This window comes from Crocodylus siamensis, chromosome 9 (assembly GCF_052110815.1).
Source record: "Crocodylus siamensis isolate JL-2025a chromosome 9, ASM5211081v1, whole genome shotgun sequence".
NCBI lineage: Eukaryota > Metazoa > Chordata > Crocodylia > Crocodylidae > Crocodylus > Crocodylus siamensis.
Genome location: NC_143403.1, coordinates 37552421 through 37568151, shown reverse-complemented (window position 1 = coordinate 37568151; position 15731 = coordinate 37552421). Strand labels below are relative to the sequence as shown.

Here is a 15731-nt window from a genome sequence, read left to right as displayed (position 1 = left end):
GCCATTTGCTTAAGGTTATGGGGGAGACAGAAGGGAGCTTGATGACCCCCAGAGGGACTGAGGGCACTAGTGCAGAGGCCTCTCCAGTGACAAAGCCCACTGCACCAGGGACCCCCGCCCACCCCAGGGAAGGTTTTACCAGCCTGTTCTCAGGAACCCAGCATTTCCCAGCCCTGATCCCAGGCTGGTCATGTCTCCCAGGTGATCCCAAAACAACCCCAGGCGTGAAACATGCCACCGTCTGCAAGCAGCTGGAGTAGAATCCCCAGAATCCGGAGGAGATGTTGCTCAGGGGCTGGATACAACACTGGAGCAGACATGCAGAAGGGAGAGAGCAGAGAAGGAGAACCTCAGGGTAGGCAAACTCCCTGTAATCTAGGCCCTGTTACAACCACACTCAGGAACGCGCCCCCTTCCAGTTGATTGGAGGATCCTGACACTGTTGGGGGAAGCTAAGGGAAGCTGAGAACAGAAAGGTGACCCTGACACCAGGTCAGTCTCCTCAGCACTGCCCATCCATCACTCACCAGAAAGACACCTTGAAGCTACAGAGAATGCTACAACAGCTGGGCTCCTGCTAGCCATTTCCAGAGGATGTGAACCCTGTGACCTGTAGGGATGGGAGGCTGGCATTGCCTGCCTACTTGAAAATGCACATTTTGCCCTTGTAGTGGTACATGAGGGCATAGCACCATCTCCCCACACCAGTGTCCCCCCGGGTACCAAATGCTACAAAAGGGTCTGGCTGGTCCATCTGTCTCCTGCCCAGGGTCATAAGCATTTTTTTTGGTCCAAATGGCCACTACTGTCTGCACAGCCTCTGCTGGGTTCAGATCAAACTCTGTCCCAGCACTAGGACCTTAGAAAGATGCTCCTGGGGCGAGGGGAGAAAGGACATGTTGCACCCCAGGTGGCTCTGCATAGGGTGAAAGGGCCAGTACCCATAAGTTGGGAGGGAGGGCACCAAGGGCTGGGCTGGAGCAGGGAGTTCTTGCACCTATGACCAGACCAAAAGATCCCCTGGTGGGGACATGGCACATGACTGCAGGAGGAAGGAAGCACTCTGCTGGCCTGGTGATACCAGCAACCCAAGCAAGTGGAGAAGCCTGCTTCTGAGGCAGTGTAGTGTCTCCACCAGCTGGGAACTGCATGGCCAGCAGGTTCCTCCAGCACAGAGAAGTTCCAGGTTGCATTACCATCTGCTGGGCACTGTGGGGGGGAACAAAGTGGGTGTGAGGGCAAATGAGGTGTGGCTAAGGCACTGCTCTCTGCTGTCTCTAATACTCCTGCTGTTTCCCCCAGCCCTGCTGAAAGTAACTGGGAGCAAAGTGGTGATGGGAAAACCTGAACTAACCAAGCCAGAACCTAGATGGCACCTTTACTGCAATGAGCATCTAGGGACTCTGCAACCAGAACCTTACCCATCCAGAGAAAGCGGACACAGCCCAGCTCCTTGCACAGGAGGAAATGATGAAATTCCTGAGGTGGACACAGCACAGCCAAGAACACTGAGCAAAGACAACAGAACTGGATCAACAAGGGGGGAATGGGTAGAGCCAGAGACACCATGATCCCCAGCCCAGAGACAGAGGGTGCTTGTACATGTCATGCCATTAACATTTACATGATGAAAATGTCACTTTGTGTGGCTTAATGGGATCACACTGTACACGTGCAGGAGTTTTGGGTGTTTTAAATAAGCTTACATTGTTGCAAATGAAACTACATCCAGATGTTGTTTAGTTTGCAATAATGCATTGCAGCTATTAGCTCGCCCCCTGGCCATGGGAGTGGTGGGCAGACTCCACAGAAAAAAAGATCAGGCCCCTCACTGTGTCTGCCTTCAGCCAGTGCCTGGTAAAGCCAGAAGTGGTGAAGGCCCTGTTCCTCTTTTTCTGTGGAGCCTGCCTGCTTCTCCTGCAGCCAGGAGGTGAACTGCCAGTGGGCCAAGCAGCCCCTGAACTGCGGGGGCCCCTAGTCCTTCCCTCCAAGGTAGTGACATCACCCCAAGGCTGCCTGCGCAGGCTTCTAGCAGGCTGGGTGTTGCCCCAGTTTGGGGTCAGGGAAAAGTTGGATTGGGCTGTGTGTTGCCTCCGAGCTGGGGCAGCACCTGGCTCACTAGCATCCCACCTGGGTGGCCCTGGGGACCACCGCCGCCATGGAGGGAAGCACTGGGGCCCATCTCAGCTCAGGGACCACTTAGCCCACTGGCATCTCACGTGACCTCTACCCATGGTAGAGGTGGGCAGACTCCACTGAAAAAAAAAAAAAGGATTGGGCTGCTTGCTGTAGCAGTGATGGAAACCTGTTTTTAATTGAAACCCACTGTTTCAATTTAGGTGGCATAGAATGCAGCTTTAAGGGCTAAACCCCCATCACATGCAAGTGCCCAGAGGGCCCAGCCTAGGCTGCTGCAGACAGGCACCACAGGCAACAGGAGCAGTATGGTCATCTGATACCAGTGGTTCAGACAGATATGCTAGCACAGTGGTTCTCAACCTTTTGAGACTCAAGCCACCCTCCATACCATTCTGAATTTGGTGGCACTCCTTCAAAAAAATATGTATTTATTCTGGTGCATAAAAAACATCATGACTGGAAACCGGGATGTAGGTTGTAGCTTTGTTAACTTCCTTAGCCTGATGAAGGGTTTTTAAACCCTAAGGCTTGCTTTAACATTTGTTTCCCCAACTATTTAAGCTGGGCTGGTCTAATAAAAGATATCAGATTCACTCAAAGAACCCTGTCTGCCTCATGACTGGAAAAACTTTGTAAAAATCAAACAGGGAAAAACACACACAAAAAATCATAATATTATAATTAACGCAAAATCTGAGCCTAGCAGGACCCCAGTTGTGAATCATTGCTCTAGAAAGGTCCTAGTATGGCCCCTGTCATCATGAATTGTGAACTTCCAAATCTTTAATGTAACTGGGCATTTTTACATGCCACAGTGTTTAATCCTCATTAACGTAACGAGGATTAAAAATGTTAAACTTGTTCATTTTGGTGCATCAGGGTTGTGTTTGCGTGCACGTGGCTTTCGAACGAATTAAACCCGGTGTGCAATTCCCTGTAAATTCCAGTGGGGGGAGCCAAATACCAATCTACTCTTGTGCTACCAGCAAACCAGTATAATACCCCAGTATTACTGATCCCCTCCCTCCACAGTCCCTGCCTCCCACCGGGAGCCTCACGCTAAGCTCCCCCCAACCCCACTAAGCCATGTTCGCCCCCAAACCCTGCCACTTGTACCCCTCCCCCCCCGGGTCCGTCTGGTGTCCAGCAAGCGACCCTGTGGCGGGGATCTTGATGCCAAGCCACGTGCATCATTCCCTCCGGCCCCCTCCGTCCCATATTACACCTTCCCATGTTAGAAAGTAAAGCAAATGTATATATGATTTGTATTTTAACTATATATATCATATCAGAAATATACATTTCTATTGGGTGAGAGGAGTGGGTGCTGCCCTGGCTCCTCCTCCTCTTCCACATCACCGTTGGTGATTGTGACTGCTGGTGCTGGCGGTGAGTGGTTGGAGTTGTGTTTCCAAAACAGGTGTGTGCCATGAACGCTTACTACAAAACTAAAAGGTGTAGTAATACTACCGCGGGGGGCGGAGCAGAGACCATAGTGCAGTCCACAGTCGTTAGTTTTCCGCGTTTTAGGACTACATTTCCCAGCATTCCCCAGCTGTGCCGGTTTCCATGGGGACCCCTGACTGGAGCTGCTTCCTCCCGTCCCCTTTCCCTGCCCAGTGACGCGGTGTTGTCGTGAATGCCTGCGGTCTCGTGTGCTTTGCGCGGCAGAAATGTTGGGGTGGGTGCTGTGAAATGTTGGTGAAATCGTGGGGTGTTGGGGTTAGGCTTCAATGTTGGTGGTGAATATGGACTCCACGCCCCTTCCCATCCTCCTCCCCAATCTTTCTGCATGTAGACGCATGTCAGCATCTCAGCAAGCAAGCACCTCACTAAACAATAATGGTGTAGTAAACGGAGACCATTTCTTTACTCCAAAAAGCATTCTTTGCAGTTTCAAATAGAAATTGGGCAAGAAGGAGCTGGAGACAGCAGACACCTGCAGGATGATTTTGGTCCTCCCAAAAACTTAGGCAAGAAACGCCCCCCCAGCCTTCCCCCCCAAAACTGGACTCCTGCAGGCTGCTCATATCACTCACTCTCCATCTGCTTAACCCCCACACACAGCTAATGAAAGGTTTATTTAACCCTTCGCAGGACATGGTGGCTAGGTGTTGTGTAATGAACCATGCCCCCCCAACCCAGTCCACCCCACTTCACCTCCCCCCATACCCTGCTCATCCTCCAGGCCCCCTCCACCCTTGCAGGCAGACACAGATGGTTTATGTTGCAAGTAGTTAAAATAATTATTTTAATCAAGAACAACCACTGCTAGTTGGCAGTGTCCGTAATATGTTGTCGGGTAATCCTGTACAAGGGTCACCCGACCAGCTTCTCCTTGTGCATATGGCCTCGGTCTGTGTGCTGCTGCCCACTAACATCTCTGTCTGGCCGCTGCCTCTTGCACTTCATCAGACCGTGACTGGCTGAAAACCTCTCTGCGGGTCTCACAGATGTGCAGTATGCAGGCTTCCACGATAAATGCCGTGATGTTTTCTGGCTCCAGCTTGAGCCTGCAGTTACGCACCCTCCACTTTGCTTTCAGCCGACTACAAGTGCATTCATCCTGCATTGCTCAGATGGTAGTTGAGAAGCAGCTTCTGTGAGTCCATAACGTGCCCTCCATAAGGCTTCATGAACCAGGACTTGAGCAGGTAAGCAGCATCTGCTTTTATAAGTGGGGGAATGGCAATACCACGGATCACTGCCTTGGGGACTCCAGGTACACAGTGTCCTTTTTCCACGAGGTCAGGCAATGGAGAGTTTCTGAACATGCACACATCATACGTACTGCTGGGCCACCCAGTATAAATGTTCGTGACCCAGCCCTGATGGTCCACCACAGCTTGCAGGATCACGGAGACAAATCCTTTCTTGTTTGTGAATGACTGCCCCCTTCCCAAAGGGGACTGCACTGGGATGTGAGTGCTATCTAAAGCCCCCACGGAGTTAGGGAACCCTATGGCACTGAAGCCATCCATGATTTCCTGTGGATTCACGAGGCAAATAAAGTTGTTTGCTGCCATGTTCTGCAGCAGCTGGCATACCACTTGAGTCACCAGCCCAGCTGTGCAGGGAACCACACTGAACTGGTTCGTGATGTAGCAGAGGCTGGATGGGGTGGCCAGTTTCATGATGATCTGACATATGTTAGTGTTCTGCATTGCAATTTGTGGCCCCAGCATCAAGATGATATGATAAAATGTCTCCCTGGTCATTCAGAATGTCTCCAGCCACTGCTGATTGTTCCAGGTGGTCAGCACTATTCACTCCCACAAGTCTGAGCTGCTCTTGCAGACCCAGATCCTACGGTTGCTGCTCCTGAGGTTCATCCACAGAGCCCTCTCAGCTTCCACTTCTTCACGTGCCTCTCAGCTGTCCCACTGCACCGCATATCTAAGTCCGCCTTTTCATTAGGCGCCTGTATGCGCAGGCATCTCCGCATAGCAAGCATTGAGAGAGACACTCGGTGCATGCGCTGTCATCATTAGCTGTGCCTGCATGTTTTGTAATAAGTCCAAGGCCAGCAGCAGGATAATTATTAACAGTTTCTCCTCATCCATGTCTTCCAGATTCTCCATTTCAGACACTTCACTTAGTTCTTCTCCATTCTCCGCTTTCCAGTCCTCACACATTTCTTCCTGAATCTCCATTTGTTCCTCCTCCATCATCCTGTATGGATTCTCCCAAGCAAGTTTGATTGAACTTATGCAGCAGGGCAAGCAGATCACAGCACCACCACCAAGTGGGGGAGGGGAGGAGGCTGCGGTCTGGAGCTCTGTCTAGCTGCGTTCAATTGATTACTATTGCAGGTGACCTCTTATCTGCATTTCAACAGGTAACCCTGAGGCACTGACTGTTGACGCAGCAGAGCCTTTCCCCATTACTGTGTTTGGTGGTGGGTGTTGGTGTTTACTATGTTGAACAATGGTGTTCTAGCTTCAGGATAACTGTTTATTAGGGCTGTGCAAAATTTTGGCAGCCGTTTCATTTTGGAAGTGTTTGGAGCTGTTTCAGTGCCCAAAACACCAAATCTGAATCAAAATGGAAAGCTCAGAAACATCTCTGAAATGAAACACAGCAGGGAAACAGCTGTACTCTGCTTCCCTGCCACGTGACTTGTGCAGGGAGCAGAGATCTGTGCTGGGGGTCTCCTCGCTGCTACTGCCCTCCCCGTGCTGCTCTGGTGACGTGGGGCTGCAGGAGGTGGGCAGCGGTGGTGAGGAGACCCTGGTGCAGAGCTCTGCTGCCTGTTGAGCCAGGTCACACAGCAGGGTGGTGCTGGTCCTCTGAAGCAGATTCAGCTGAAGCAAAACAGGACAGTGATCCAAAACACTGATATGAATTGCCATCCTCCAAAATGGCTAAACCCAAAACCGAATCGAAACACAGCTGTTTTGCACAGCCCAGTGCTTATACAGTATCAAGGAATACCCACACCTGAGAACAATTTATCCAGAAAATGGAGCAGAGGTGTTGGATGTGCTTCCTCATTCTTTGGTTAGTGATCTCATCCAACAAAAAGTCTGACTGACGTGCAATAACTCTCCTGGCTCCAGACAAAGCCTTGAGAATCCTCAGTACAGAATGCTTATGTTTACAAATATGTCACGATGAGCCAGTATCAGGTGAATACTTTTGCAAGGACAGCAAAAAGAGTCTGTGCTTCTCTAGTTGCATGCAGCAATAACAAACTTGGCTCTGCCAGTAGAAGCAATTGCATGCAAAGCCACAATTGTCTTCTGGGATATACTGACCATTGTGAAAGACCCTAAATATTCTAGGTTTAGAAGCATCAGCTGTTGATTTATATTTAATATTTGAGGAATTGTATCTGTTGTTTGCTGTTGACCTCAAACTGCTTCCTGATGTCTCAGAAAAACAAGTCCAAGCAACAGAGCAGGAGGCTGATGCTTCTATCACCCAGGGCCTCAGCTGGACCCAGGAAGAACTGAAGGACTTAATCAACATTTGGTTGGAGCAAAAGATTATAGACTAGCTGGAAAGTAGGAGGAATAAGCCCGTGTATACCACCATTGCAAAAGAAATGAAGGCACGAGGGCACAACCGGGACTGGACCCACTGTCAGTGCAAGATCAAGGCCCTAAGATATGCATTTCATCATACCAAGAATGAAAACCCTCATTCTGGGGCAGGGCTCACAATTGCTCCTTTCTACGACCAGCTGTCTGTCATTCTCTCCAAGGATGCCTGCAAGGCAACCTGTCTTCAGTCTATTGGGACTGTTGTGCTGGAGAGCATGCTGACAGAAGCAGATGCTGAGTGTCCTGAGTGGGAAACTGTAAGCATGTTGCAGCAGTGGGGAGACTGCTCCATGGTCCTGGATGACAGGGACTCCCAACAAGAGGCGTATACCCTGACCTTGACCCCAGTGTGCACCCCGATTCGATGGACCAGCACAGATGAGGATCAGAGGATGAGGAGGAGGAAACCAGTTTGGATTCAGTTTCTGTTCCTAAGATCCAACAAGATGCGCAACTGATGACTTGTAAGTATCATGGAATATGCCTCTTGCCATTGGCAGGAACTGCTTGGGTTTGTGCAGGTTGGATTTTTTTTGTGGGGGGAGGAGAAATGTATGTATCGCTGGAGGTGGGTCACCATGGTCTTTTGGGGGTGGATGAAGGGTATACTCCATGTTCTTTTGGGGGTAAATAGAGGGTGTTTCAACAGACACCAAACTCATTGCTTTGGTTTAATTGTTTGCAGCTGACACGGGCAGTGGCAGCCAGGGATGTGGCTCTGAACTGGGGACTTGTAATTTTTGGGGAATGTGAATGGTGCTGCACTCTTGCAGGCTTTGTTCTACTGCAGGGGGAAGGGGTGGTGGAGGTTTGTCACCATCCTCTTGAATGCTTGGGGGAAGGAAATGCGACCAAACCATGAACACTTTTTTCATTTGTTTATCAGCTACCACACCCAGTGCTGGCTGGGCACATGCCCCTGAACCTTGAACCCCAGCTTTCACTACAGCAGAGCATTCAAGAGATATGTGCCGAAGGCTGCGACAGTCCTGAGAGAGCATGATGGAGGCTTTGGTTGAGGCATCACGAACCCAGGTGTCAGCTGCAGATGGCTGGTGGGATGAAGTCTGGGAGTCACGTTAGTGTGATGAGGTCGAGGAGAACCAAATCGCAGACAACACAATTGGCTTCTTGGAGAATCTGCTAGACCACATGGGCCAATTTCTGGAGATGGCCATGCAGTGCCACGTGGAATTCCAGAAGACACATGAGTTGATCTCTGATATGCTGCAGCGCTTGCCGAAGTATGGCATTAAAAAACAGCTCTCACCCCAGAAAGGGCAAAGTAGCTCAACTTGGCTTATGTCTGTCCAGGAGGTAGCCAGGAGCATTACATTTGAGCCTGTTCCTCCAACCATAGTGAGGTCAGCGAGGGGCACAAGCCAGCGCCTGTTCTGGTTGATGGTGGCATAAAGGCAAAGAAGCCCAAGACTAATGGCTTCAACACTACTTGTGTTGGTGCTCCTTACAATAAAGCCTCATGTTAGCCTGCCTTTTTGTCTGGCTCCCTAATTGTGAAGGACCACCAAAATCTCTGCTCGTGGTGTGGGCGTGGGTGGTGTGCAATGCAAAAATCAAACCCCAAGCATAGGCTCAGACCAAGTGCAATAGTGGTGCTGAGTTGGGGGACAGGGAGAACTTTTTACAAAGGAAAGGCCCTTTGTTCCCAGGAGAACAAAGAGGGAGCTCAGCCTGAGAAATTGCAAACTGCCCTCTTTCAAATGTAAAACCTTTTCCCCCGCCTTCGTGCAGTATTGCCGCTTTTCCTGGGATAGTTTTGGATTGGGCTCTCAGGGTTTGGGGTGCAGTCTTTCTTGCAAATCTCCCCTTACAAGTCTATGGCACAGTTCTGCCGCTTTCGTAGATTCATAGATGCTAGGGTTGGAAGGGACCTCAACAGATCATTGAGTCCAACCCCCTGCCTAGGCAGGAAAGAGTGCTAGGGTCAGATGACCCCAGCTAGATACCTTCTCTTAAAGACACCCAAGGTAGGAGAGAGCACCACCTCCCTTGGAAGCACATTGCAAATTTTGGCCATCCTTACTGTGAAGAAGTTTTTCCTGATATCTAGCCTAAATCTGCTCTCTGTCAGTTTGTGACCACTGCTCCTTGTTACCCCAAGAGGCACCCCGGTGAGCAGAGCATCTCCAGTCCCTTGCTGCATCCCCCGATACGTCTTCCCCAATAGTGTAGTGTAATGTCGTCCACAAACTTGCCAGTCTGCATCTGACATCTGAATCCAGATCATTATTGAAAATGTTGAAGAGTACTAGCCTGAGTACTGACCCCTGAGGCATACCACTAGTCACCTTGCGGCATAGGCAAAGTCTATTCTAATTTAAATTCTATCATCATTTTTAAGCCAATCATTTGGTTTGGGAAAAACTGATTCATGATTTTTTTAATGTCCAAGACTGGCAGTGGCATTACTACTACTACGAGCACTACTCCAGTTTCCTCATTATTGGCCATTGTGCAGCTCTGTGTTTACCAGTCCAAGTATTTAATTAAAAAGGGAATAAGAATTTAGGATCAACTCTTCAACTAAAATGAATGGAACTACAGCACCATCAGTTTACTATTTAATTTCGCCCTCCCTTGTACTTGCAGAGTCAGTATCTTTATTTCTCACATTTCTAACATACAACACACGTAACACAAGGTGCATGTTGTCCATGCAGTACAAGGACAAGTGCAGAGTGCCGCACCTAGGGTGCAAAAATATCCAGCACACCTACTGGCTGGGCAGTGACAGAAGCAGAAAGGGATCTCAGAGTCATAGTGGACTCCAAGATGAACATGTCAGTGTGATGAAATCGTCAGCAAAGCTAACCACACTTTATCATGCATCAGCAGTAGTATATAGGCTCACTGCCCTTCAATGAAAATTTGACAGGTGGGCGGGGGCGGAAGTCCAGCCCCCTTGGCCCCACCCCCTTTCCCCTTGTATGGTGCATGACGTCACCAGCCCTGCCACCTGACCCCAGTCACGTGGTGCATGACATCAGCACTTCCGCCCCCACCCCCAGTCACGTGGTGTGTGACACCAACACCACATGGTCCATGACAACAGAAGGACAGCCCATGCAGGCCCCCAAAGCCCAACCCCTCATGCTGCAAGAACCACCCTAGATCATGTGGTACTGTTGTGACCTATCGCCCAGACCCCCAAAGCAGACATTGAGAATTTGGAAGATGGCATCTTTGTCCCATGGTTTAAATTTGTCCTCAAGCGTTTGAATGCACCATGCGGGGGTTAGCGTGGGGGTAGGTGTGGGGGAAGCAGTTACCAGACATGGCTACACAGGAGGCTGTGTTAAAAGAAGTTTATTATTCTCCTGGTGAAGCTGGCAGTTTTGGCAGGGTGAAAGGCAGAATAAGGTTCTGAGCAGAAGCGGGGTAGCCGCTTGCCTTTCAGATCAGGATTTACTCTCTACACAAACAGGCAAGAAGACGTTTTAAAAGAAACAAGACTGTTGTTTCAGATATTGATGCCCAATGGCAGGCAGATTTGGAGGATATGCAGCAGTTTTCCAAGCACAGATTTGGTGGGGTTAAGTTCATCTTAACAGCAATAGACATATTATCAAAGTATGCCTTCAAAAATTACAGACTGATTGGGGAAAAGAATTTTTAAATAAGTCGTTAAGCAAGCTGTTAAAACAGTATAATATTCACCATTTTGTGACGCATAGTGAAGTGAAAGCGGTGGTGGTAGAGAGGTTTAACACAACATTAAAAGCAAAGACATGAAGGTATTTTACAGCCTGCAACACCTTTCGCCATATTGATGTGTCATCAGAGTTTATAAAGAGCTACAACCACAGTTTTCACAGAACTATCCGCACCAGGCCTGTTGATGTGAACTTTTCAAACTCTCCACGGGTGTGGAAAGCCATGTACAGGGACTACTTCAAAATAAACCCAGCAGCACCTGTGTTGAAAAAAGGAGACCATGTGAGGGTGTCTAGGACCAAAGGGAGGCTTGAAAAAGGTTATGAACTAAATGGGACTAAAAAATCCTGTCTCAGGGGTATTATACAACCATCACAGAGTTACTGGATCTTAAGAACAATAAAATTACCACCAATCCTACTCCGCCTGAATTAGTTATGCACTATGACCAAGCGTTGGGGAAAGTGAGACTTAAATCCAAAGATAACTCTTATGGTTTTTATATGCATGGTGAGCTAGCCTATATTTTGGGAATGCTACCTGGAGTCTGTTAAAAAACAACCCTTCCCAGCTGATATTACCAGTCGGTGCAATTCACTGTATGTCTACATGGACACTGTGGAACATCAACTTGTTGGGGAGTTTTCGGTACCTTTGCTACGCTGCGTCCCTGTCTGTGGGAGCAACAGCAAGTTTGTCACCATCACATATGACAACCGCATTATTTCCCCATCAGTCAGCACCACATTGACACAATCAGCATTGGAATAAGGACAGATCAGAACAAACATGTCTCATTTCACTTTGGTACGGTGATCGTTAAGCTTCACCTATGCCCCCAGAAGACTTTGAGATTTTAAAATAAGTAAAAGTATGATGGTGATGGTAAAAACCTATGGGGACCCTAATTTGTACAGAAATTATTATAAAGCCCAGGCTGGGTATGGTCTTCCCGGATATCGGGGTGCCCATGATGTACAGGGCTGGTGTGGGAGGCATATTTCTGAGCCTCTTTAGAAAAGCCGTTCCACTTTTGAGAAGGGCTCTGAAGATTATTAAGCCCCACGTTAAAAATGCAGCACAAAACATAGCCAGAGATGTGATCGGTCATGTCTCCCGAGCTGTCCTAGATAAGGTGGTCAAGCCAGCAAAACAGGAGGGGTCCGGCCTCATGTATTTTCAAAGAAAGAGCCTTAAAAGAAAGAGAGATGCACCAGACTCCGGACGTGCAGGACCTCTTCAACCCCTTAAAAAGAAGAGGGTAAGTCAACAGGGCAGCCAGACAAACCAAGCAGCAGCCTGGGAGAAAGAAGGGGTGCTCTCCTGGAGGAAACAGAAATATATTTTAACCGCCATGGCCTTTGTTCACTGCGGGTCTGAAGAATGTGCCAAATCCGAACTGGATGTGTTTCAAATAGTCCCTATGCAGACCTGCATTGAGAAAAGCCTCTATGTTGAGATCCTCCCACTCTTGGCTATTACCGAGTCCAGCCCCCTTGACTTTTTCATAGCTGGGAATGGCGAAGATTACATGGATTTGAACAATACGCTGCTGTACCTTTGCTGCAAGATTGTAGAAGGCGATGGAACTGATCTTGATGCCGGGGCAGCAGTGGGTCTGGTGAATTACCCGCTAGCCTCTGTCTTCAGTCAGCTGGATGTCACCCTGGGAGACAGTCTCATAAGCCAGAGCAACAACTGTTACCCTTACCGAGCCTTCATCGAATTGGTTCTCAACTACAGCGATGACACCCTTGCCACCCAATTTTCTGCTGGCCTGTTTTACAAAGATACCCCCCGGCATCATGAAACGGTCGCGTGGGATGGCAATAATCAGGGGTTTCGGAGACGGGCAGACCTGACAGACCGGAGCAAAAAGATAGAGTTGCTTGGTCATCTCCATAACGATTTGTTTTTTCAAGAAAAACTGTTGCTGAATGGTGTGGATGTGAAAATTAAGCTGACATGCAGCAAAGATGCCTTCTGCTTCATGGGCACCACAGCGGCTGCCCCATGTAAACTAAAAATCACATCTGCATCACTTTTTGTGAAAAAAATGAAGGTAGCCCTGGGCATCCGACTGGACCACGCAGAGGCCTTGCTTACAGCCAACGCTAAATACCCCATAGACCGCGTGGGTATGAAAGTGTTTAGCATTCCTGCTGGCAGCCGAGAATCTGTTTCTGGGGCAGTTGCCCAAACTCATCATCATCGGGTTCGTGGATAATGATGTCTTTAGCGGGAATTATGCTAAAAACCCCTTTAACTTTAAACATTACAATATTAATTTTGTGGCCTTCTGCGTCAATGGAGAACAAACCCGACAAAGCCCCATAAAACCAGACTTTGAGAATGCTAACTGTGTGGGAGAATACATGCAGCTGGTACAGACAGCTGGTAAACATACGAAGGACCAGGCCCTGATAATCAACCGGGAGGAGTTTGCTCTGGGGTACACCTTATTTGCCTTTGACTTGTCTCCTGACCGGGAGTGTGCTGATCATTATTCGTGGATTAAAACTGGGAACCCAAGAGCAGAAATACACTTTGCTGCGGCTTTGTCCACCACGGTTAACATGATCATGACAACATCATACAAAATAAATCAGAGGAGAAATATCCTGTTTGACTACATATGAAGATGGACACCAAACAGCTCGTCAGGGGTTTATCCTCAGACTCTTATGCCAAAGAAACTTCCTCAGATGTTTTTCCCTGCAACTGGCTTCCTAAGACTCGACTGTCTAAAAGGCTCCTGAGCTTGGTGGTCAACACGCACCCGCATAATCAGCCCGGAGAACACTGGTTGGCTGCTTACCTGGAGGATCAGATCCGCAGAGAATTTTTTGACTCGTACGGTCACCCCCCAAACAGCACTCTGTTTCCTCAAAGTATTATGTTGTTTTTAAACAAGAACACTACTGACACAGCTTTTCAGACGAAACAGTTACAAGACCCCCAATCTGTCCCCTGCGGATACGGTTGTGTGTTTTTCCTACATCACCGTAGCAAGTGGCTATCATTTGAACAGATTTTAAAACTGTATTATTCTGATCATTTAGCACAAAATGATAGGGTGGTGATGCATTTTGTAAAAAGTAAATATAAAAATTTCCATGTGGCCAGGCCTGCTCAAAACATGTTTCAACATGCCCAGACATGTATTTCTTGCTATGACTTTCACGAATGCTTTGTCTAAATAAAACACTCGGCTGATGTTGTGTAAATAAAGCTGTTGTTATTTAAATGTGTGTGTGTGCATGTGTTTTCATTTAAAAAATCCTCTGTAGACAAAAATGTTATAGCAGTATGTCCTGGGGAACGGGGTGATGCTGACTACTCACCTGCAGCCCAGAACGACGCTGCCAGGGAATCCATGCAGCTTGTGAGCTGCCTCTATGTGCAGCTGTGGCTGGCCGATGACATCAACACCAGACACTGGCCAGCAAAGCTAAAAATGGCAGTGGCAGCAGCGGAGGGGGCAGATGGCCCTAAGGAGGAGCTGCTACAGGCACTGCAAGAGAAGCAGGTCCTGGAGAAGCATCCCGAAGGGGCTGGAGAGCCGAGCGAGGCGCGTCGGAGAGAGAAGTACCCTGTCGGCATCCGGCATCGGACTCCGAGGAAGTGAGCTCTGGCCTGGAGAACGGAGAGCGGAGGCAGCCACGAGGACCTCGCAAGACCCAGGTGGAGGGTCGGACTGGTGGGGAGTGGAGGACGGCACGCTGGGAGGCAAGAGTTCAGGAGGACCCAGATGAAGGGTCGTGATCAGGGTGGGGTCACCGCCCAAGTCCTGGAGGCTAAGCAGGAACGGGCTTGTATTTAGGGGACTGGGTGAAGTAAAATACATGGGGAGTGGTGGAGTAGCACTGTTGTCGGGGCTACAGGTGATTGTCCCCACGTTGGGGAAGTCTGGGGAAAACACCCGGGGTACTAGGCATAGGGAGACCAGAGAACCGGTCCCAGAAATAACCTCTTGGGGAGCGGGGTTGGCAGTGAGTCTTGCTAGAAGTGTATGCAACCCGACCCCATGAGGCGACAGTATGCGAGTGGGATAGGCTGGATCCGCTAGGTAGGCCTCAAGACACCGCTGAGGTGGCCCGACAAAAGTGGCATGAGGCCGGGGTGCAGGGGTGGTGGAGCCCTGTGAACAACCGCTGGGTTGGACCCGGGCATGGAGGGACCCACCAGGCGACCCCGCATATTGCGGAACATCAAGATGTGGCAGGTGAGAGCAGGATGATTGACGCAGGAGGGAGAGCTGCCTCGAAGCTTCTAAAGGGCCCGGGAGCAGAGTAACACTTGGCTGGAACGTCGGAGCCACGTTCACATGGATAGAGAAAGGCCGGCAGACACACACTATAGAATAGAGAGAGCTAATGGCTTTTAGAGATAGTGTTTCGCTTCTTAGGCGACATTGTTGGTGTTTCTTGGTCTGAGGCAGGTACTTTCAGACATTCCAGATGATCATGATTCATGACGTTGCCCATAACAGAAGATGGCATATTCAGCTCGGCCATGGCCTTCATAAAGGTGTCCCAGCCTTTAGGGAGACATTTAGTAGTCCCGGCATGAGTCTGAAGGGTTCTCTGGACCGAGTCAAGCATGTTAAACCAGTTGATGAGCATCCCTTTGTAGATAAAACCCCCTTGATCATCCCAAGAAGAAATATCCTTGTGCTGGCTCAGTTTAGTGAGCAGTACTTTAGCATTTTTCCTGTATCAGGCATGCACATTATCCAGTACTTCCTGAATGACTGTGTCAGGGTTCATGAGGGTTTCTAGGGGGGTATCCAGCTTCTAGGGGGGGTCTGTTCCGGCAGAAACAGGGTTCACTTCCCTCTGTCCAGATCACCTTGCTTTATGTAGGTCAGGT

At 49.2% G+C, this 15731-nt stretch overlaps 1 long non-coding RNA gene across 3 annotated transcripts; it reads left to right on the top strand.

Annotated features, from left to right (window-relative positions):
* Positions 1-3506: 3506 nt before the first annotated feature.
* LOC149857351 (uncharacterized) lies at positions 3507-8802 on the top strand. Of its 3 annotated transcripts, none has more exons than XR_016444184.1 (4): positions 3507-3559; positions 4685-4793; positions 5712-7648; positions 8071-8802. It is a non-coding gene; the product is annotated as an uncharacterized LOC149857351 (long non-coding RNA). The 3 variants fall into 3 exon arrangements; XR_016444185.1 differs by lacking the exon at positions 3507-3559 and having other exon boundaries at positions 4480-4793; positions 5712-5977; positions 7017-7648; XR_016444183.1 differs by lacking the exon at positions 3507-3559 and having other exon boundaries at positions 4480-4793.
* The last annotated feature ends 6929 nt before the right edge of the window (positions 8803-15731 follow it).